The sequence below is a fragment of the Callithrix jacchus genome, chromosome 4 (genome assembly GCF_049354715.1).
Source record: "Callithrix jacchus isolate 240 chromosome 4, calJac240_pri, whole genome shotgun sequence".
In the NCBI taxonomy this organism is placed as follows: Eukaryota; Metazoa; Chordata; class Mammalia; order Primates; family Cebidae; genus Callithrix; species Callithrix jacchus.
In genome coordinates, this window is record NC_133505.1 from 32,576,873 (window position 1) to 32,600,402 (window position 23,530).

Here is a 23,530-nt window from a genome sequence, read left to right on the forward strand (position 1 = left end):
CCCTGAAATTCCCTTCTCTTACATAACCTTGCCTTGCCTTGCCTGGAATTGCCTTGCCTTGTTTTGCCTTGCCTTGCCTGGAATTGCCTTGAGTTGCCTTGCCTTGCTTGCATAGAATTGTCTTGTCTTGCATTATCTGGAATTGCCTTGCCTGAAATTGCATTTTCTTGCCTTGCCTTGCCTGGAATTACAATTCCTGGATTGCCTTGTCTGGAACTACCTTGCCTTGCCTTGCATTTTCTTGCCCTTAATTGCCTTGCCTTGCTTTGCTCTTCCTTGCCTGAAATTGCCTTTCCTGCAACTGCCTTGCCTTGCCTGGCCTGGAAATGCCTTGCGTGAAATTGCCCTGCCTTGAATAAAATTTTCTTGCCTGGAATAGCCTTGCTCTGTCTTGTTTTGACATGCCTGAAATTCTCTTGCCTAGAATTGCCTTGCCTTGCCTTGCACTGCCTTGCATGGAATTGCCCAGCTTGTAATTATTCAACCTTGCCTTGACTAGCCTTTTCTGGATTTACCTCACCTGGAATTTTCTTGCCTTGCCTTACCTGGTCTGAAATTGCCTTGTGTGCATTTTACCTGCCTTGCTTTGGCTCACCCAGTCTTGCTTGCAATTGCCTTGCCTTCCCTTTCCTTGTCTTGCCTTGATATGCCTGTAATTTTCTTGCCTAGGATTGCCTCAAATTGCCTTGCCTTGCCTTGAGTTCCCTTTTCTGGAATCGCCTTGCCTAGCTTTTCCTTACCTTGCCTGAAATTGCCTTGCCTGGAATTGCCTTGCTTTGCCTTGCCTGGAATTGCCTTGAACTGAATTGTCTGGAATTCCCTTGCCTCGCCTAGAATTGCCTTGCATGGAATTGCCTTGCCTTGCCTTGACTTGCCTGGAATTGATTTTCCTTGAATTGCCTTTCCTTACTTTGACTTGCCATGCCTGGAATTTCCTTGCCTGGAATTGCCTTTAATTACTTTGCCGTGCCTTGCCTGGAATAGTTTTTCCTTGTTTTACTTAGCTTTGCTTGAAATTGCCTTGCCTGGAATTGCCTTACCTTGCCTTACCTTGCCTTACCTGAAATTGTCTTGCCTGGTAATTTTTTACCCTGCCTTGTCTTGTCTTTCCTTGCTGGGAACTGTCTTTTCTGGTTTTTCATTCCTATAATTGCCTTGCCTTACCTTGTCTTGCCTGTAATTGCCTTGCCTTGCCATGATGTTTCGGGGATTGTATTGTCTGGAATTTCCTTGCTTTGTCTTGTCCGAAATTGATTTCCTGGAATTGCCTTGCCTTTACTGCCTTGCCTTAGATGGAATTGCCTTGCCCTGACTTGACTTGCCTGGAATTGCCATGCCTGGAATTGCCTTGCCTTGCCTTGCCCTGTGTTCCCCGCAATTGACCTTCCTGGAATAGCCTTGCATTTTTTTTGCTCTGCCTTGGTCTTGGCTGGAATTTCTTTGCCCAGCATTGCCTTGCTATGCCTGGAAATGCCTTGCCTGGAATTGTCCTGCATTGCCTTGAATTTCCTGATATTGCCCTGTCCTGCCTTTCGTGGCCTGGCATTGCCTGCAATTGCCTTGCCTTGCCTTGAATTGCCTTGAATGGAATTGCCCTACTTTTCCTTGCCTTGCTTTTTCTGGAATTGTTTTGACTGGAAATGCCATGCATATTCTTACCTTGCCTTTCCTGGAATTGTCTTGTCTTGCCATTCTTTGCATTTCCTGAAATTGCCTTACCTGGAATTGTTTTGTCTTTCCTTGCCTTGCCTATATTTGCCTTGCCTGCAATTGCCTTAATTTGCCTTGCTTTGCATAGACTTGCCTCGCCGGGGATTGCCTTGCTTTGCCATGCTTTCGTTGCCTGAAATTATCTTGCCTGGAATTACCTTTCGTGAAATTGCTAGCCTTGCCTTGTCTAGAATTGCAGTGCCTGGAATCGCCTTACCTTGACTTGCCTGAATTTTTCTTGCCATGCTTTGCCTTGCCTTTAATTGCCCTGCCCTGCCTTGCTTTGCCTTGCCTGAAATTTTCTTGCAAAGAATTGCCTTGCCTTGCCTGGAATTGCCTTGAATTACCTTGCGTTGCCTTCCCTAGAATTTTCTTGTCTTGCATTACCTGAAATTGCCTTTCCCTAAATTGTCTTTCCCTGCTTTGTGTTGCCTTGCTTTCCCTGGAATTTCCAGTCCTGGAATTGCCTTGCCTGGAACTGCCTTGCCTTGCCTTACCCCGAATTGCCTTGCCTTGCTTTGCCTTGCCTTGCCTGAAAATGCCTTTCGTGCAGTTGCCTTGCCTTTCCTGGCTTGGAAATGCCTTGCATAAAATTGCCCTGCCTTGCCTGAAATTGCCTTGCCTGGAATAGCCTTGCCTTGGCTTGCCTTGGCTTGTCTCAAATTGCCTTGCCTCAAATATCCTTGCCTTGCTTTGACTTGCCTTGCCTTGCCTTGCCTTGCATGCAATTGCCCTGCCTGGGATTACCCTGCCTTCTCTTAACTAGCCTTTCCTCGATTTACCTAGCCTGGAATTTCCTTGCCTTGTCTTACCTTGCCCGAAATGGCTTCCCATAAAATTGCCCTGCCTTTCCTTGGCTCACCTGGGCTCACTTGCAATTTTTTTGTTTTTCCTTGCCTTGGATTGCCTGGAATTTCCTTAACTGGCATTACCCTGCATTGCCTTGCCTTGCCTCGAATTACCTTGTGTGGAATTGCCCTGTTTTCCTTGCCTTCATATGCCTGGAATTGCTCTGCCTTGTCTTGCCTTGCATTGCCTCAAATTGCCTTGCCTGGAGTGGCTCTTTTTTCCATTTTTTGCCCTACCTGGAATTGCCTTGCCTGGAATTGCCTTGCCTAGCCTTTTCTTACCTTGCCTGAAATTGCCTTGCGTGGAATTGTGTTGCCTTGCCTTGCCTTTTGTTGCCTGGAACTAACTTGTCTGGAATTCAATTGCCTCGCCTAGAATTGCCTTGCCTGGAATTGCCTTGCCTTGGTTTGCCTTGCATTGCCTCGAAATTGCATTGCCTGGAATTGCCTTAACTTGCCTTACCTGCAATTGCCTTTCTTGGTATTTTCTTACTCTGCCTTGTCTTGCCTTGCCTTTCCTTGCCTTGCCTGGAACTGCCTTTCCTTGAACTGCCTTGCCTAAAATTGCCTTGCCTTGCCTGTAATCGCCTCGCCCAGAATTGCATTGCCTTGTTTTACCTTGCCTTGCCTGGAATTGCCTTGCCTTGCCTGGAATTGCCTTGCCTGGAGTTGCTTTGCCTTGCCTTGCCTTGTTTTTCCTGGGACTGCATTGCCTGGCATTGCCTTGCCTTGCCTTGCCTGAAATGGACATGCGTGGAATTGCCTTGCCTTTCTCGCCTTGTCTTGGCTGGAATTGCCTTGTCCTGCTTTGACTTGCCTGGAACTGCCCTGCATGGAATTGCCTTGCCGTGCCTTGCATTGCCTGGAATTGCCTTTCCTGGTATAGCTTTGCCTTTTTTGCCCTGCCTTGTATTGCCTTGGCTGGAATTTCTTTGCCCTGCATTGCCTTGCTTTTCCTAGAGCTGCCTTGCCTGGAATTGCCCTGCCTTGCCTTGCCTTTCCTGAAATTGTCTTGCCTTGACTTTCCTGGCCTGGTCATGCCTGAAATTGCCTTGCCTTCCCTTGCCTTGCCTTGCCTGGAATTACCTTGACTGGAATTGTCCTACTTTGCCTTACCTTCCTTTTTCTGGAATTGTTTTGCCTGGAATTGTCCTCTTTTTCTTGCATTGCCTTGCCTGGAATTGCCTTACCTGGAATTGTCTTGTCTTGCCTTGTGTTGCCTAGAATTGCCTTGCCTGCAATTGACTTGACTTGCCTTGCTTTGCATAGAATTGCTTTGCCTGGGATTGACTTGCATTGCCATGCTTGCCTTGCATGAAATTGCCTGGCCTGGAATTACATTGCCTGAAATTGTCTTGCTATGCCTTTTCTAGAATTGCAGTGCCTGGAATCGCCTTGCCTTTTTTGCCTTGCCTTGCCTGGAATTGCCTTGCAAAGTATTCCCCTGCCTTGCCTTACCTGGAATTGCCTTGCCTGAAATTGTCTTTACCTGCCTGTCTTGCCTGGAATTGTTTTGCCTGAAATTAACTTGCCTTGTCTTGCCTTGCCTAGATTGCCTTGCATGGAATTTTTTTGCCATCCTTTGCCTTACCTTGCCTGGAATTGCCTTGCCTGGACTTGCTTTGCCTTGCCTGGAATTGCCTTGAATGAGATTGCCCTGCCTTCCCTGGAATTAACTTGTCTGAAATTTCCCTGCCTTGCATTTCCTTGCATTGCCTCAAATTGCCCTACCTGTAATTTTCCTGCTTTCCTTTAAATTTCCATTGATGGAATTGCCTTGTTTGAAATTGTCTCGCCTTAGTTGCCTTGCCTTGCATGCAATTGCCTTGTTTGGAATCTTCTTACCTAGACTTGCCTTGCCTTGCCTGTAATTGCCTTTTCTGGAATTGCCTTGCCTTGTTTTGTTTTGCCTGGAATTGCCTTGCCTGGAACCGCCTTACCTAGCCTTGCCTGAAATTTCCTTCTCTGATATAGCCTTGCCTTTCCTTGCCTTGCCTTCCCTTGCCTTGTCTGGAATTTCCTTGTCTTGTTTTGCCTTTCCAGGCCTGGAATTGCTTTGATTTTCCTTGCCTTGCCTTGCCTAGAATTGTCCTGTCTTGCATTACCTGAAATTTCCTTGCCTGCAATTACCTTTCCCTGCCTTGTCTTGCCTTGCCTTGCCTGGAATTGCCTTACCTGGAACTGCCTTGTTTTGCCTTGCCTTTTCATGCCTGGAATTGCCTTGCCTTGCTTTGCCTTGCCTAGCCTGAAATGACCTTTCCTGCAATTGCCTTGCCTTGCCTGGCTTGGAAATGTCTTGCATGAAATTGCCGTGCTTTGCCTGGAATTGCCTTGCCTGGAATAGCCTTGCCTTGGCTTCCATTGTCTTTCCTGGAATTGCCTTGCCTAAATTGCCTTGCCTTTCTTTGCATGCAATTGCCCTGCCTGGAATTACCCTGCCTTCCCTTACCTCGCCTTTCCTAGATTTACCTAGCCAGGAATTTTCTTGTCTTGCCGTACCTTGCCCGAAACTGCCCTGCCTTTCGTTGGCTGCCCCGGGCTTGCTTGCAATTGCCTTGCCTTCCGTTGCATTGCTTTGCCTGAAATTGTCTTAACTGGCATTGCCGTGCATTGCCTTGCCTTGACTTGCCTGGAATTACCTTGCGTGGAATTTCCCTGACTTGCCTTGCCTTGATATGCCTGGAATTCCCTTGGCTGGAATTGCTCTGCCTTGCCTTGCCTTGCTTTGCCTCAAATTGCCTTGCCTGGAATTGCTCTGTTTCCCTTTACCTTGCCTTGCCTGGAATTGCCTTGCCTGAAATCGCCCTGCCTAGTCTTTTCTTACCCTGCCTGAAATTGTCTTGCCTGGAATTGCCTTGCCTTACCTTGTCTTTCGTTGCCTGGAACTGCATTATCTGGAATTCCCTTGACTCGCCTAGAATTGCCTTGCATGAAATTGCCTTGCCTTATTTTGCCTGGAATTGCCTTGCCTGCAATGGCCTTGCCTTATTTTGCCTGGAATTGCCTTGCCTGCAATTGCCTTGCCTTGCCTTGCCTAGAATTTTCTTGTATTGCCTTATCTGGAATTGTCTTACCTGAAATTGCCTTTCCCTGCCTTGTCTTGCCTGGAATTGCCATTCCTGGAATTGCCTTGCCTGGAACTGCCTTGCTTTACCTTGCCTTTTCTTGCCCGGAATTGTCATGCCTAGTTTTGCCTTGCCTTGCCTGCAATTGCTTTGCCCTTCCTTGCTGGAATTGCGTTGCATGAAATTGCCCTGCCTTGCCTGGAATTTCCTTGCCTGGAATATTCTTGCCTTGTCTTGCCTCTAATTTCCTTGCCTAAAATTTCTTTGCATTGCCTTGCCATGCCTTTCTTTGCCTTGCATGGAATTGTGCTGCCTGGAATTACCCTGCTTTGCCTTGAGTAGCCTTTGCTGGATTTTTCTTGCCTGGAATTTTCTTGCCTTCCCTTACGTTGCCCAAAATTGAATTGCGTGAATTTGCCCTGCCTTGCTTTGGCCAGCACAGCCTTGCTTGCAATTGCCTTGCCTTTCCTTCCCTTTCCTTGCCTTGCCTGGAATAGCCATGCCTTGGCTTGCCTTGTCTTGCCTGGAATTGCATTGCCTGAAGTTGTCCTGCCTTGTCTTGCATTAATATGCCTGAAATTGCCTTGCATAGAATTTCTCTGCCTTGCCTTGCCTTGCATTGCCTCAGATTGCCTTGCCTTGAATTGCCTTGTTTTCCTTCTCCTTGCCTTGCCTGAAATTTCCCTGCCTTGTCTTGCATTGATATGCCTGAAATTGCCTTGCATAGAGTTTCTCTGCCTTGCCTTGCCTTGCATTGACTCAGATTGCCTCGCCTGGAATTCCCCTGTTTTCCTTCTCCTTGCCTTGCCTGAAATTGCCTTTAATTGCTTTGCCTTGCATTGCCTGAAATTGCCTTTCCTGGAATTGGCTTGCGTTGTCTTGCATTGTCTTGCCTTGCCTTTCCTGGAATCGCCTTGCCTAGCCTTTCCTTATCTTGCCTGAAATTGCCTGCATGGAATTGTCTTGCCTTGCCTGGAACTGTCTTGTCTGGAATTTGCTTGCCATAACTAGAATCGCCTTGCATGGAATTGCCTTGCGTTGTCCCTTGTGGAATTATCTTCCCTTTCCTTGTCTGGAATTTCCTTTCCTGAAATTGCCTTTACTTCCCTTGCCTTGCCTTGAAATTTCCTTGCCTGGTATTTTCTTACCCTGCCTTGTCTTGCCTTGCCTTGCCTGGAACTGCCTTTCCTTGGATTGCATTACCTAGAATTGCCTTTCCTTGCCTCCCCTGGAATTGACTTGCCTAGAATTTCATTGTCTTGTCTTACCTTCCCTTGCCTGGAATTGCCTTGCCTTTAATCACCTTGCCTTGCCTTGTTTTTCCTGGGATTGTATTACCTGGAATTGGCTTGCATTGCCTTGCCTGAATTTGACTTGCCTGGAATTGGCTTGCCTTTCTTGCCTTGCCTTGGCTGGAGTGGTCTTGCATGGAATAGCATTACTTGGGGTTGCCTTGTCTGAAATTGCCTTTCCCTGCCTTGTCTGTTTTGCCTTGCCTGGATTTGCCATTCCTAGAATTGCCTTGCCTGCAACTGCCTTGCCTTGACGTTCCATGCCCGGAATTGCTTTGTCTTGCTTTGCCTTACCTTGCCTGACCTGAAATTGCCTTGCCTTGCCTGGCCTGGAATTGCCTTTTATATAATTTCCCTGCCTTGCCTGGAGTTGACTTGCCTGGAGTTGACTTGCCTGGAATTGCCCTGCGTTGACTTACCTTGATATGCCTGGAATTGCATGCCCAGAATTGCTCTGCCTTGCCTTGCCTTGAATTCCCCTGCCTCAAATTGCCTTGCCTGGAATTGTCCTGCCTTTCTTTGCCTTGCCTTGCCTGGAATTTCATTTCCTTGCTTTGCCTTGCAATGCCTTGCCTAGAAGTGCCTTGTGTGGAATCTCCTTTTCTGGAATCGCCTTGCCTAGCCTTACCTTTAATTGCCTTGCCTTGCCTTGCCTTACCTGGAATTGCCTTGCCTGAAATTGCCTTTACCTGCCTTCTCTTGACTTGCCTTGCCTGAAATTATTTTTCCTGGAATTACCTTTCCTTATCTTGCTTGCCTTGCCTTACCTGGATTGTCTTGCATGAAATTTCCTTCCCTTGCATTGCCTTACCTTGCCTGAAATTGCCTTGCCTGGCCTGCAATTGCCTTGATTGGAATTGCCTTGCCTTGCCTGGAATTGCTTTGCCTGGAATTTCTCTGCCTTGCCTTGCCTTGCATTGCCTCAAATTGCCTAATCTGAAATTTACCTGCCTTCATTTCCCTTGCCATGGCTGGAATTGCCTTGGTTGAAATTGCCTCGCCTTGGTTGCCTTGCCTTGCCTGGAATTGCCTTGCCTGGAATCTCCTTACCTAGCTTTGCCTAGCCTTGCCTGAAATTGCCTTCTTTGGAATAGCCTTGCCTTGCTTTGCCTTGCCTGAAATTGCCTTGCCTGGACTTGTGTCTTCGCTTGAATTTTCTTCCCTTTGCCAAAAATTCCCTTGGCTAATATTGCCTTGACTTGCCTTGCCTTGCATTGCCGGGAATTGCCTTGCCTGAAACTCCCTTGCCTGGAATTGCTTTGAATTGCCTGGTGATGCCTTGCCTAGAATTGCCTTGTCTTGCATTACTTGGAATTGCCTTCCCTGAAATTACATTTTCCTGCTTTGTCTTGCCTTGCCTTGCCTGGAATTGCCTTGCCTGGAACTGCCTTGCCTTTCTTTGCCTTTTCTTCCTTGGAATTTCCTTGCATTGCATTGCTTTGCCTTGCCTGTAATTTCCTTCCTTTCCTGACTTGAAATTGCCTTGCCTGAAATAGCCTTGCTTTCACTTGCCTTGTCTTGCCTGGAATTGTTTTGCCTAGAATTACCTTGCCTTGTTTTGCCTTACCTTGTCTTGAATAAAATTGTTCTGCTGGAATTAACCTGCCTTGCCTTGCCTGAATTTACCTCAGCTGGAATTTTCTTGTCTCATCCTACCGTGCCAGAAATTGCCATCCATGAAGTTTCCCTGCCTTGCCTTGTCTTGCCCGGCCTTGCTTGAAATTGACTTGCCTTCTCTTGCCTGGAATTGCCTGGACTGGAAATTTCCTGCGTTGCCTTTCCTTGCCTGGAATTACCTTGAGTGGAATTTCCCTGCCTTTATATGCCTGAAATTGCCTTGCCTGGAATTGCTCTGCCTTGACTTGCCTTGCATTGCCTCAAATTGCCTTGCCTAGAATTGCCTTGCCTTGCCTGGAATTGCCTTGCCTTTAATTGCCTTGCGTTGCCTTGTTTGTCCTGGGATTACATTGCCTGAAATTGCCTTTTCTTGCTTTGCCTTGTATTGCCTGGAATTGTCTTGCAAGGTATTGCCTTGCGTTGCCTTGCCTTGCCTTGCCTGGAATATCCTTGCCTGAAATCGCCTTGCCTAGTCTTTCCTTACCTTTCCTGAAATTGGTTTGAATAAAATTGCCTTGCCTTGCCTAGAATTGCCTTGCGTGGAATTGCCTTTCCTTTCCTTGCCTTGACGTGCCTGGAATTCCCTTGCCTGCAATTGCCTTTACTTCTTTTGCCTTCCCTTGCCTGGAATTGCTTTGCCTGGAATTTTCTTTTCTTACTTTGCCTTGCATTGCTTGAAATTTTCTTGCCTGGAATTGCCTTACCTTGCCTTACCCGCAATTGCCTTGCCTGGTATTTTCTTACCCTACCTTGTCTTGCCTTGCCTTGCCTGGAACTGCATTTCCTGGAATTGTCTTGCCTTGCTTTACCTAGCCTGGAATTGCCTTGTCTAGAATTGCATTGCCATGCCCTATCTTGTCTTGCCTTGAATTCCCTTGCCTGTAATTGCCTTGCCTTGCCTTTTATTTCTGGGATTGTATTGCCTGGTATTGCCTTGCCTTTCCTTGCCTGAAGTTGACTTGCCTGTAGTTCTCTTGCGTTGTCTTGCCTTGCCTTGGCTGGAATTGCCTTGCATGAAATTGCCTTGCCCTGCCTTGACTTTCCTGGAATTGCACTACCTGGAATTGCCTTGTGTTTTCTTGCCTTGCATTGCCTGAAATTGCCTTTCCTACGATAACCTTGCCTTTTTTTTGCCCTGCCTTAAGTTGCGTTGGCTAGAATTTCTTCACCCTGCATTGATGTGCTATACATGAAACTGCCTTGTCTGGAATTGCCATCTTACTTTAAATTTTTTGAAATCGCCCTGCCCTGCCTCTGCCTTTCGTGTCCTGGTCTTGCCCTCAATTTCTTTGCTTTCCCTTCCCTTGCCTTGCCTTGCCTGGAATTGCCCTACTTTGCCGTTCCTTGTTTTATCTGGAATTGTTTAGGCTGAAATTGCCATGCCTTTTCTTGCCTTGCCATGCCTTTTCTTGCCTTGCCTTGCCTGGAATTGCCTTACCTGAAATTCTCTTGTCTTGACTTGCCTTGCCTGCAATTGCCTTGCCTTGTCCGGCCTTGCCTAGAATTGCCTTGCCTGGGATTGCCTTGCATTGCCATACTTGACTTGGCTCAAATTGCCTTGCCTTGCCTTGTCTAGAATTGCAGTGCCTGGAATCTCCTTGCCTAGTCTAGCCTTGCCTTGCCTAAAATTACCTTGCCTGGAATTGCCTTGCCTTGTCTTGACTGGAATTGTCTTGCCTTTAATTGCTTTGCCTTGCATTCCTTTGCCTTGCCTGAAATTGCCTTGCAAAGAATTGCCTTGCCTTGCCTTACCTGGAATTGCATTGCCTGAAATTGCATTTACCTGCCTTCTCTTGCCTTGCCTGGAATTGTTTTTCCTGGAATTACCTTGCCTTGTCTTGCCTTGCATTGCCTTGCCTTTCCTGGATTGCCTTGTATGGAATTTCCTTGCCTTGCATTGCCTTACCTTGACTGGCCTTGCCTTTCATGGCCTGAAATTGCCTTGACTGGAATTGCCCTGCCTTGCGTTGCCTTACCTTGCCTGGAATTGCCTTGCCTGGCCTTGCCTTGCCTGGCCTGATATTGCCTTGACTGGAATTGCCCTGCCTTGCCTGGAATTACCTTGACTGGAATTTCCCTGCCTTGCCTTTTCTTCCATTGCCTCAAATTTGCTTACCTGAAATTTCCCTGCCTTCCTTTAGCTTGCCATGGCTGGAATTGCCTTGCTTCAAATTGCCTCACCTTGGTTGCCTTTCCTTGCCTGGAATTGCCTTAACTAGCCTTGCTTTTCCTTGCCTGAAATTGCCTTCTCTGGAATAGCCTTGCCTTGCCTGGAATTTCCTTTCCTGGAATTGCATCTTGCCTTGCCTTTCCTTCCCTTGTCAAAAATTCCCTTGGGTAAAATTGCCTTACCTTGCCTTGCCGTGCCTGGAATTGCCTTACTGAAAATTGCTTTGTCTTCTTTTACCTTGCCTTGCTTGTAATTGCCTTGCCTCAAATTGCCTTGGATGGCCTTGCATTGCCTTGCCATGCCTAGTATTGCCTCGTCTTGCCTTACCTAGAATTGCCATGCCTGATATTGCCTTTCCCTGCTTTTTCTTGCGTTACCTTGCCTGAAATTGCCATTCCTGCAATTGCCTTGCCTGGAACTGCCTTGCCTTTACTTGCCTTTTCTTGCCAGATTTGCCTTGCCTTGCTTGGTCTTGCCTTGACTGAAATTGCCTTGTCTGCAATTGCCTTGCCTTGCCCGGTCTGGAATTGCCTTGCATGAAATTGCCCTACCTTGCCTAAAATTGCATTTCCTGGAATAAACTTGCCTGGACTTGCCTTGTCTTGCCTGGAATTGCCTTGCCTAGAATTGCCTTCCCTTGTTTTTCCTTCCCTTACCTTGTTTGAAATTGCCCTGCCTAGAATTACACTGCCTTGCCTTGCCTTGCCTAGCCTTTCCTGAATTTACATCGCCTGGAATTTGCTTGACTTTCCCTATCTTTCCCAAAATTGCCTTGCATGAAATTGTTATACTTTTCCTTGTATTGTCTGGCCTTGCTTCCAATTGCCTTGCCTTTCCTTGCCTGAAATTTTCTTGACTGGAATTGCCCTACGTTGCCTTGCCTTTCTTCACCTAGAATTGCCTTGCATGGAATTGCCCTACCTTGTCTTGCCTTAATATACCTGAAATTGCCTTGCCTGGAATTGCTCTGCATTGCCTTGCCTTGCATTGCCTCAAATTGACAGGCCTAGAGTTGCATTGCCTTGCGTTGTTCTGCCTGAAATTACCTTGCCTTGAATTGCATTCCCTTGTCTTACCTTCCCTTGGGTGAAATTGCTTTGCTTGCAATTGAATTGTTTTGCCTTGTTTATCCTGGGAGTGTATTGCCTGGAGGTGCTTTTTCTTGCATTGCCTGGAATTGCCTTGCCTAGAATTGCCTTGCCTTGTTTTGTCTTGCCTGGCCTTGCCTTGAATTTCCTTGCCTGAAATTCCCTGCTTTGCCTTGCCTAGCCTTTCCTGGATTTACCTCGCCTGAAATATATTTGCCGTGCCCTACCTTACCCTAAATTTCCTTGCATGAAATTGCCCTGCCTTGCCTTGACTGGCCCGTCTTGCTTGCAATTTCCTTGCTATTCTTTCATTGCCTTGCCTTGCCTGAAATTTCCCTGCCTTGTCTTGCCTTGATATGCCTGGAATTGCCTTGCTTGAAATTGCTCTGCCTTGCCTTGTTTTTCGTGGGATTGTCTTACCTGGAATTGCCTTTCCTTCCTTTTCTTCCATTGCCTGGAATTGCCTTGCCAGGAATTGCCTTGCTTTGCCTTGCCTTGCCTTTCTTTGCCTGAAACTGCCTTGTCTGGAAGTCACTTGCCTCGCCTAGAGTTCCCTTGCATGGAATGGCCTTGCCTTGCCTTGACTTGCCTGGAATTGCCTTGTCTATAATTGCCTTGCCTTGCCTTGCCTTGCCTTGCTTTGCCTTGCCTTGCATTGCCTTGCCCTGCCCTTCACTGCCTGGAATTACCTTGCCTGAAATTGCCTTTGCTTTTCTTACTTTGCCACGCCTGGAATTGCCTTGCCTGGAATTGCGGTTCCTTGCTTTGCCTTGAATTGCTTTGAGTTGCCTTGCCTGGAATTTCCCTGCTTTTCCTTGCCTTGCATTGCCTTAAATTGCCTTAAATGAAATTTCCCTGCCTTCCTTTGCCTTGCATGACTGAAATTGCCTTGGTTGAAATTGCCTCGCCTTGGTTGCCTTGCCTTGCATGGAATTGTTTTTGCCTGAAATTTCCCTGCCTCCCTTTGCTTGCCTTGGCTGGAATTGCCTTGCTTGGAATTGCCTTTCCTTGGTTGCCTCACCTTGCCTGGAATTGCCTTGCCTGAAATCGCCTTACCTAGCCTAGCCTTGCCTTGCCTTGAATTGCCTTCTTTGAAATAGTCTTGCCTTGCATTGCCTTGCCTTGCCTTGCCTCGCCTCGCCTCGCCTCGCCTCGCCTCGCCTCACCTCGCCTGGAATTGCCTTGGCCAGAATTGCATCTTGCCTTACCTTTCCTTCCCTTACCAACAATTCCCTTGGCTAAAATTGCCTTGACTTTTCTTGCCTTGCCTTTCCTGGAATTGCCTTGCATTGTTTTGACTTTCCTTGACTAAAATTGCCTTGAATTGCCTTGCGTTGCCTTGCCTTGCCTAGAATTGCCTTGTCTTGGCTTACCTAGAATTTCCTTGCCTGAAATTGCCTTTCCCTGCTTTGTCTTGCCTTGGCATGCCTAGAATTGCCATTCCTGCAATTGTCTTGCCTGGAACTGCCTTGCCTTGCCTTCCCTTTCCTTACCTGGAATTGCCTTGCCTTGCTTGGTTTTGCCTTACCTGAAATTGCTTTGCCTGTAATTGCCTTGCCTTGCCTAGACTGGAATTGCCTTGCATGAAATAACCCTGCCTTGCCTAGAATTACTTTGCCTGGAATAGCCTTGCCTTGGCTTGCCTTCTCTTGCCTGCAATTGTTTTGCCTAGAATTGCCTTCACTTGTCTTACTTTCCCTTGCTTTGCATGGAATTGCCCTGCCTGGAATTACCCTGCCTTGCCTTGCCTTGCCTAGCCTTTCCTATATTTACCTCACCTGGATTTCCTTGCCTTGCCTTACCTTGCCCAAAATTGCCTTGCATGAAATTGCCCTGCCTTTTCTTGGCTGGACCTGCCTTGCTTGCAATTGCCTTGCATTCCCTTGCCTGAAATTGGCTTGACTAGAATTGCCTTGCGTTGCCTTGCCTTGCTTGCCTGGAAGTGCCTTGAGTGGAACTGCCCTGCTCTGTCTTGCCTTGATATGCTTGGAATTGCCTTGCCTGAAATTGCTCTGCCTTGCCTTGCCTTGCATTGCATTGCCTCAAGTTGCCTTGCCTAGAATTGCCTTGCCTTGCCTTGCCTTGCCTTGCCTGGAATTGTCTTGCCATGAATTGTGTTGCCTTGCTTTACCTTGCCTTTCCTGGAATTGCCTTGTCTATAGTTGCCTTGCTTGCTTTGCTTTTCCTGGGATTGTATTGCCTGGAATTGCCTTTCCTTGCTTTGCCTTGCATTCCCTGGAATTGCTTTGCCTGATATTGCTTGGCATTGTCTTGCCTTGCCTTGCCTGGAATTGCCTTGTCTGGAATTCCCTTGCCTTGCCCAGAATTGCCTTGCATGGAATTGCCTTGACTTGCCTTGACTTGCCTGGAATTGCCTTTACTTTTCTTGCCTTGCCTTACCAGAATTGTCTTACTTGGAATTGCCTTTCCTTGATTTGCCTTGCATTGCCTAAAATTGCCTTGCCTTGAATTTCCTTACCTTTCTTTACCTGCAATTGCCTTGCCTAGTATTTTCTTTCCCTGCCTTGTCTTGCCTTGTCTTGCCTTTCCCTGCCTGGAACTGCCTTTCCTGGAATTGCCTTGACTAGAAATGCCTTGCCTTGCCTTGCCTTGCCTTGCCTTGCCTTGCCTTGCCTTGCCTTGCCTTGCCTTGCCTTGCCTTGCCTTGCCTTGCCTTGCCTTGCCTTGCCTTGCCTTGCCTTGCCTTGCCTTGCCTTGCCTTGCCTTGCCTTGCCTTGCCTTGCCTTGCCTTGCCTTGCCTTGCCTTGCCTTGCCTTGCCTTGCCTTGCCTTGCCTTGCCTTGCCTTGCCTTGCCTTGCCTTGCCTTGCCTTGCCTTGCCTTGCCTTGCCTTGCCTTGCCTTGCCTTGCCTTGCCTTGCCTTGCCTTGCCTTGCCTTGCCTTGCCTTGCCTTGCCTTGCCTTGCCTTGCCTTGCCTTGCCTTGCCTTGCCTTGCCTTGCCTTGCCTTGCCTTGCCTTGCCTTGCCTTGCCTTGCCTTGCCTTGCCTTGCCTTGCCTTGCCTTGCCTTGCCTTGCCTTGCCTTGCCTTGCCTTGCCTTGCCTTGCCTTGCCTTGCCTTGCCTTGCCTTGCCTTGCCTTGCCTTGCCTTGCCTTGCCTTGCCTTGCCTTGCCTTGCCTTGCCTTGCCTTGCCTTGCCTTGCCTTGGTTTACCTTACCTAAATTTCTTTTTCCTTGCCATGCCTGGATGTGCCTTGCTTGGATTTAAGTTGCCTTGCCTTGCCTGGATTTGTCTTGCTTTGCCTGGATTTTACTTGCTGGTATTTGCCTTCATTTTTATTACCTGTATTTTCTCTGCCTTGCCTGGATTTTGCTAGCCTGCATTTGGCTTGCCTTGATATGCCTGGATTTGCCTTGCCTGAATTTGCCTTGCTTTCCCTTGCCTGGATTTGCCTTCACTTGCCTTGCCTGGATTTACCTTTCTTGGATTTGCCTTGTCTTGCCTTGCTGAAAATTGCCTCACCTTCTATTGCCTTGCATTGCCTTGCCTGGATTTGCCGTTTCTGGATTTGCCTTGTTTTGCCTGGATTTGTCTTGCCTTGCCTTGCCTTGCCTGGATTTGCTTTGTCTGTATTTGCCTTGCCTTGTCTTGCCTGGATTTCCCGTGCCTGGGTGTGCCTTGTCTTTTTTTACATTGCCTGGATTTGCCTTGCCTAGATTTGTGTTGCCTTTTCTTGCTTGAATTTGCCTTGATTGGATTTGCCTTGCCTTGCCTTGCCTTGCATGCATTTGCCTTGCCTTGCCTTCACTAGATTTGTTTTTCCTCGATTTGCCTTGCCTGGCCTTGCCTGAATTGGAATTGCCTTGCCTTGTTTGAATTCGCCATACCTGGATATGTCTATTCTTGTCTTCTCTGGATTTTCCTTGCCTTGCCTTGCCTGGATTTGCCTTTCCTGGATATGCCTTGCCTTGTCGTGCCTGTATATTTTTCCCTGAATTTGCCTTGCCTTGCCTGGATTTTTCTTGCCTGGATTTTCCTTGCCTTGTTTTGCCTGGATTTGTGTTTCCTTAATTTGTGTTGCCTTGCCTGGCCTGGATTTGCCTTGCGTTTTTTTCCCTGGATTTTCCTTGCCTGGATTTCTCTATATTTTTCTCGCCTGGATTTTTCTGGCCTTTATTTGCCTTGCCTTGCAATGCCTGGATGTGTTTTGCCTGGATTTGCCTTTCCTTGCCCTACCAGGATTGGCCTTGTCTGGATTTGGCTTCCCTTGCCGTTCCTGGATTTCTATTTTTTCTTATTTGCCTTGCCTTTCCGTGTTTTACCTGGATTTGCCTAGCCTAAAATTGTCTTGCATTGCATGCCTGGATTTGCCGTGATTAAATTTCCTTTCCCTTGCCTTGCCTCCATTTACCTTGCCTTGCCTTGCATTGCCTTGCCTATATTTTTCCTGCCTAGATTTGACTTCCTTTCCTTGCCTTTGTTTGTTTTGCCTGGATTTGGCTTGCCTTGCCTTGCCTGGATTTTTCTTTCCTGGATTTGCCTTGCCTTTTTTCCCCTGTATTTGCCTTGCCTTGTTTTCCCCGGATTTGCCTTGCCTCCATCTGTCTTGCTTTTTTTCTCCTGGATTTGCCTTGCCTGGATTTGCCTTACCTGGATTTGCCTTGCCTTCCCTTGCCTAAATTTTCCTTGCCTGGATTTGCCTGACGTTGCCATGCCTGAATTTGCCTTGCCTTGCCTTGCCTTGTTTTGCTTGGGGTTGTCTAGCCTAAATTTACCTATCTTGCCTTGCCTGGATTTGCCTTTTCTGGATATTCCCTGCCTTGCCTTGCCTTGCCTAGATTTGAACTAACTGGAGTTGCCTTACCTTGCCTTTCCTGGATTTGCCTTGACGTGGTTTGCCTTGCCTTGTTTAAATTTTTCTGCCTAGATTTGGCTTGCCTTGCCTTTCTTTGATTTGCCTTTTTTGAATTTGCCTTGCTTTGCCTTGCCTGGATTGGTTTTCCCTGGAATTGCCTTGCCTTGCCTTACCTGAATTTCCCTTGACTGAATTTGCCTTGTTTTGCCTTGCCTGGATTTGATTTGCCTGAAATTGCTTTGGCTTGCCTTGCCTGGATTTGGCTTGTCTTGCCTGGATTTGCCTTGCCTTGCTTCTCTGGATTTGAACTTACTGAATTTGCCTTGCTTTGTCTTGTCTGGATTTGCCTTGCCTGAATTTGTCTTTTCTTGCTTTGCCTGGATTTGCCTTACTTGGATTTTCCTTAACTTGTCTCGTTTTGCCTGTATTTGCCTTACATAAATTTGTCTTTTTTTATCTTGTCTGGATTTGCCTTGCTTGTATTTAACTTGCCATGACTCGTGTATATTTGCCTTGCCTTCCCTTGCCTGGATTTGCCTTGCCTTGCTTGTCTGGATTTGAACTGACTGGATTTGCCTTGCCTGAATTTGTCTTCATTTGCCTTGCCTGGATTTGCCTTATTTTGCTTTGCTTTGCCTGGATTTGCCTTGCATGAATTTGTCTTCTCTTACCTTGCCTGGATTTGCCTTACTTGTATTTAACTTGCCATGACTCGCCTATATTTTCCTCTCCTTCCCTTGCCGGGGTTTGCCTTGCCTTGCCTTACCCTTATTCGCCTTACCTTGCCTATATTTGTCATGCCTGGATTTGCCTTGCCTTGCCTTGCCTGGATTTGCCTTGTCTGTATTGGCCTTGACTTGATTTGCCTGAATTTTCCTTGCCTTGCTGAGCCTGGACTTGCCTTGCATTGCGTAGATTTGTTTTGCCTTGCCTTGCCTTGCCTTGCCTTGCCTTGCCTTGCCTTGCCTTGCCTTGCCTTGCCTTGCCTTGCCTTGCCTTGCCTTGCCCTGCCCTGCCCTGCCCTGCCCTGCCCTGCCCTGCCCTGCCCTGCCCTGCCCTGCCCTGCCCTGCCCTGCCCTGCCCTGCCCTGCCCTGCCCTGCCCTGCCCTGCCCTGCCCTGCCCTGCCCTGCCCTGCCCTGCCTTGCCTTGCCCTGCCTTGCCCTGCCTTGCCCTGCCTTGCCCTGCCTTGCCTTGCCTTGCCTTGCCTTGCCTTGCCTTGCCTTGCCTTGCCTTGCCTTGCCTTGCCTTGCCTTGCCTTGCCTTGCCTTGCCTTGCCTTGCCTTGCCTTGCCTTGCCTTGCCTTGCCTTGCCTTGCCTTGCCTTGCCTTGCCTTGCCTTGCCTTGCCTTGCCTTGCCTTGCCTTGCCTTGCCTTGCCTTGCCTTGCCTTGCCTTGCCTTGCCTTGCCTTGCCTTGCCTTGCCTTTCTTGCCTTGCCTGGAGTTCCCTTACCTTGCCTTGCCTGGATTTTCTTTGTCTGGATTTTCCTTGCTTTGCCTTGACTTGCTTTGCCTGGTTTTGCCTTGCCTGGGATTGTCTTGCCTTTTTTTTCTTGCCTGGATTTGTTTTGCCTAAACTTTTGTTGCCTTTCCTGGCCTGGATTTTCCTTGATTGAATTTGCCTTGCCTTGCCTTGCCTTACCTTGCCTACATTTGTCTTTCCTTGCCTTATATGGATTTGCCTTTCCTGGATTTGCCTTGCCTTTCTTTGCCTGATTTTATTTTTCCTAGACTTGCCTTGCTTTTTTTGCCTAGATTTTCTTTGCCTGGATTTGACTTGCCTTGCCTTCCCTGGATTTGCCTTGCCTCCATTTGCTTTGTCTTGCCTTGCCTTGTCTGGAATTGCCTTGCCTTACCTGAATTTGTCTTGCCTGCATTAGCCTTTTCTTGCCTGGATTTGTCTTACCTTGTCTTGCCTTGATTTGCCTTCCCTTTCTTTGCCTGGATTTGAGTTGCCTGAATTTACCTTTACTTGCCTTGCCTAAATTAGCCTTGCCTGGGTTTGCTTTGCCTTGCTTTGCCTGGATTTATCTTGACTGGATTTGCCTTGCCTTGCCTAGATTTTCCTCGTCTAGATTTACCTTGCCTTGTCTTGCTTGGATTTTCATTGCCTGGATTTGCCTTGCCTGGATTTATGTTGCCGGGATTTACCTTGCTTTGCCTTGCCTGTATTTGCATTGCCTGGATTTGCCTTACTTTTTCTTGCCTGGTTTTTCCTTGCTTTGTCTTGCCTGCTTTTGCCTTGCCTGTGATTGTCTTGCCTTTCCGTGCCTGGATTTGCGTTGCCTTGACTTGCCTGGATCTGCCTTGCGTGTATTTTTCTTGCCTGACCTTGCCTGGATTTTTCTTGTCTGGATTTTCCTTTTTTTCCCTGGGTTTGCCTTGCCTAGATTTGCCTTGCCTTGCCTTGCCTTGCCTGGAATCGTTTTGCCTGGATTTTCTTTTCCTTGCCTTGCCTGGATTTGCCTTTTGTTGCCTTGTTTGGATTTGCCTTTTCTGGATTAGTCTTGCCTTTCCTTGCCTGATTTTGTTTTTTTTTTTTTTTTTAGATGTGCCTTGCCATTTCTTACCTGGATTTGCTTTGCCTGGATTTGACTTGCCTTGCCTGGATTTGCCTTGCCTGCATTAGCCTTTCCTTGCCTTGCCTGCATTTGCTTTCCCTTACTTTTTCTGTGTTTGAATTGCCTGAATTTGTTTTTACTTTCTTTGCTTGAATTGGCCTTGCCTGGATTTGCTTTACCTTGCTTTGCCTGGATTTGTCTTACCTGGATTTGACTTGCCTTGTTTTGCCTATATTTTTCTCGCCTTGATTTGCCTTGTCTTGTCTTGCCTGGATTTGTGTTACCTGGATTTGCCTTGCTTTGCCTTGCCTGGATTGACCTTGACTGGATTTGCCTTGCTTTTCCTTGACTGGATTTGCCTTGTCTGGGTTTGCTTGCCTGGTTTTGCCCTGCTTTGTCTTGCCTACATTTGCCTTACCTGGAATTGCCTTGCCTTGCCATGCCTAGATTTGTTTTGCCTTGACTTCCCTGGATCTGCCTTGCGTGAATTTTTTCTTGCCTTACCTTGCCTGGATTTTTCTTGTCTAGATTTTCCTTTTTTTCCCTGGGTTTGCCTTGCCTAGATTTGCCTTGCCTTGCCTTGCCTTGCCTGGAATTGTTTTGTCTGGATTTGCCTTTCCTTGCCTTGCCTGGATTTGCCTTTTCTTGCCTTGTTTGGATTTGCCTTGCCTTGCCTTGCCTTGCCTTGATTTGACTTGCCTGAATTTGCCTTGCCTCGCATTGCCTGGATTTGCCTTGCCTTGATTTGCCTTGCCTTGCCCTTCCTGGATAAGTCTTGCCTGGATTTTCCTTGCCTTGCCTTGCCTGTATTTGACTTGCCTGGTTTTAGCTTAAATTGCCTTGCCTGGATTTGCCTTGCCTGGTTTGCATTGCCTTACCTCGATTGATCTTGCCTTTACTTGCCTTGCTTGGATCTCCTTGCCTTTATTTTTCATGACTTGCCTGGATTTGCCTTGCCTTCCCATGGCTGGATTTGTTTTGCTTTGCCTTGCCTGAATTAGCCTTGCATAGATTAGCCTTGCCTTGCCTTGCTTGGATTTTTCTTGCCTAAATTTGTCTTGCCTTGCCTCTCCTGGATTTGTCATACCTTCCCATGGCTGGATTTATCTTGCTTTGCCTTGCCTGGATTAGCCTTGCATAGATTAGCCTTGCCTTGCCTTACTTGGATTTTTCTTGCCCGCTTTTGCGTTGCCTTGCCTTACCTTGCCTGCATTTACCTTGCCTGGATTTGCCATGGTTTTTCTTGCCTGGATATGCCTTGCCAGAATTTGCCTTGCCTGTTTTAGCCTGAATTTGCATTGCCATTTCTTGCCTGGATTTGTCTTGCCTTGACTTTCCTGGATTCGCCTTACCTAGATTTGCCTTGCCTTGCCTTGCCTGGGTTTGCCTTGCCTTGCTGTGCCTGAATTTGCCTTTCCGGGATATGCTTGCCTTGCCTTTATTTGTCTTGTTTTGCCTTGTCTGAATTTGACTTGCCTTGATTTGTCTTGCTTTTCTTCGTCTCATTTTGCCTTGCCTGGATTTGCCCTGCCTTGCTCTGCCTAGATTTGACTTTCCTGGATTTGGCTTCCCTTGCCTAGATTTTCCTTGCCTGGATTTGCCTTGCCTTGCCTTGTCTGTATTTGCCTTACCTGGATTTCTTTTGCCTTGCCTGGATCTGTTTTGCCTAGATTTACCTTGCATAAATTTCCCTTGCCTTACCTTGACAGGATTTCCCTTGCCTGGATTGGCCTTGTCTGGATTTGCCTTGCCTTGCCTGAATTTGCCTTGCCTTGATTTGCCTTGACTTGCCTTTCCTGGATTTGCCTTGTCTGGATTTACCTTGCCATGTTTTGCCTATATTTGCCTTGCCTGGATTTGCCTTGTTTTGCCATGCCTGAATTTGTTTTGCCTTTCCTGACCTGGATCTGCCTTATGTGGATTCGCATAGCTTTGCCTTTCTTGGATTTTTCTTGTCTGTATTGTTCATGCCTTGCCTAGATTTGTCTTGTCTAGATTTGCATTGCATTGCCTTGCTTGGAATTACCTTGCCTGGATTTGCCTTGCCATGACTTGCCTGGATTTGCCTTTCCTTGTCTTGACTGGATTTGTTTCGCCTTACCATGCCTGGATTTGCCTTGCCTTACATTGCCTAGATTTGCCTTGCCTTCATTTGTTTTGCCTTGCCTTGCCTGGATTTGCTTGCTTGAATTTCGCTCGCCTTTCCTTGCTTTGCTTGGATTTGACTTGACTGAATTTTTCTTCCCTTGATTTGTCTTGTTTTGCCGTTCCTGAATTTGTCTTGCCTGGGTTTGGCTTGCCTTGCCTTGCCTAGATTTTCCTTGTCTGGATTAGCCTTGCCTTGCCTTGCTGTGATCTGCTCTGCCTGGATTTGTCTTGCTTTGCATTGCCTGGATTTGCCTTATCTTGCCTTTCCTGGATTTGCCTTACCTTGATTTGCTCTGCCTTGCGTTGCCTGGATTTGCCTTGCGAGGATTTGCCTTTTTTTGCCTTGCCTGGATTTGCCTTGCCTGGAGTTGCCTTTTTTGCCTTGCCTCGATTTGCGTTGCTGGACTTGCCTTGCTTTGTTTTGCCTGGATTTGCGTTGCCTCGCTTGGATTTGCCTTGCGTGGATTTGCCTTCTTTTTTTTGCCTGTATTTGCCTTCCCTGAATTTGCCTTGGCTTACCTTGCCTGGATTTGCCTTCCTTGCCTTACCTGAATTTGCCTTGCCTTGTTTTACCTGAATTTGCCCAGATTAAATTTGCCTTGCCTTGCCTTGCCTGGATTTATCTTGCATGGATTTGCCTTGCCTTAATTTGCCGTGTTTGGCCTTGCTTGGGTTTGTCTTGCCTGAATTTGTCGTGCCTAAATTTTCCTTGCCTTGTATTGCCTGGGTTTCCTTTCCCTGCATTTGCCTTTTCTTGCCTTGCCTGGATTTGCCTTGCCTGGATTTGCCTTGCTTTGTTTTGCCTGTATTTGCCTTGCCTCCATTTGTCTTGCCTTATTTTCTCTGGATTTTCCTTGTCTGAATTTGCCTTGCCTTGCCTTGCCTTGCCTGGATTTGCCTTGACTTGCCATGCCTGAATTTGCTTATATTTCCATGCCTGGATTTGCATTGCCTTGCTTTGCCTGGATTTGCCTTGCCTTGCTGTGCCTGAATTTGTCTTGCCTTGCATTGCCTGAATTTGAACTGACTGGAGTTGCCTTATCTTGCCTTGCCTGGATTTGCGCTGCCTTGGTTTGCCTTGCCTTTCATTGCCTGGATTTTCTCCCAGGATTTGTCTTGCCTTTCCTTGCCTGTATTTTCCTTGCCTGGATTTGCCTTGACTTGCCTGGATTTGCCTTGCCTTGCCTTGTCTGGATTGGTATTGCCTGGATTTGCCTTGCCTTGCCTTGTCTGGATTTCCCTTCCCTGTATTTGCCTTGCCTTGCTTTGCCTGGATTTGCCTTTACTGAGTTTGCTTTGTCTTGCCTTGCCTGGCTTTGCCTCACCTGGGTTTGTTTTACGTTGCCTTGCTTGGCTGTGCTGTGCCTGGATTTGCCTTCTTTGCCCTGCCTGGCTTTGCTTTGCCTGGATTTGTCTTCCCTTGTTTTGACTGGATTTGCCTTGACTATATATGCCTTACCTTGCCTTTCCTTGCCTGGATTTTCTCACCTGAATTTGCCTTTCCTTGCCTTGCCTGGATTTTTCTTGCTTGGATTTAACTGGCCTTGCCTTGCCTGGATTTCACTTGCCTTGCCTTGCCTGGATTTATCTTGCCTTGCCTTTCCTGGATTTGCTATGCCTTTTTTATATTTGCCTTGCCTAGATTTGCCTTGCTTCGCCTTGCCTTGCCTTGCCTCGCCTCGCCTCGCCTCGCCTTGCCTTGCCTACCTTTGTCTTTCCTGGATTGGCCTTGCCTTGACTTGCCTGGATTTGCCTTGCGTTGCCTTGCCTGGATTTGCCTTGCCTTTCCTGGATTTGCCTTGCCTTCCTAAATTTGCCTTGCCTTGCCTGGATTTGCTTTGTCTGAATTTGCCTTTCCTGGGTTTGCCTTGCCTTGGTGTGCTTTGCCTTTTTTTGCCTTGCCTGGATTTCCCTTTATTGTATTTGTTTTTCCATACTTTGCCTGCATTTTCCTTGCGTTGCCCAGCCTGGGTTTCCCTTGGCTCGGTTTGCCTTGCCTTTCCTTGCCTGATTTTGTTCTACCTGGATTTGCCTTGCTTTGCCTCGCCTGGATTTGCTTTGCCTGGATTTGACTTGCCTTGCCTTTTCTGGATTTGCCTTGCCTGGAATTTCCTTGTCTTGCCTAAATTTGCGTTGCCTGGATTTTTCTTTCCCTGCCTTGCCTGGATTTGCCTTGCCTTGCCTTGTCTGGATTTGAATTGTCTGGATTTTCCTTGACTTGC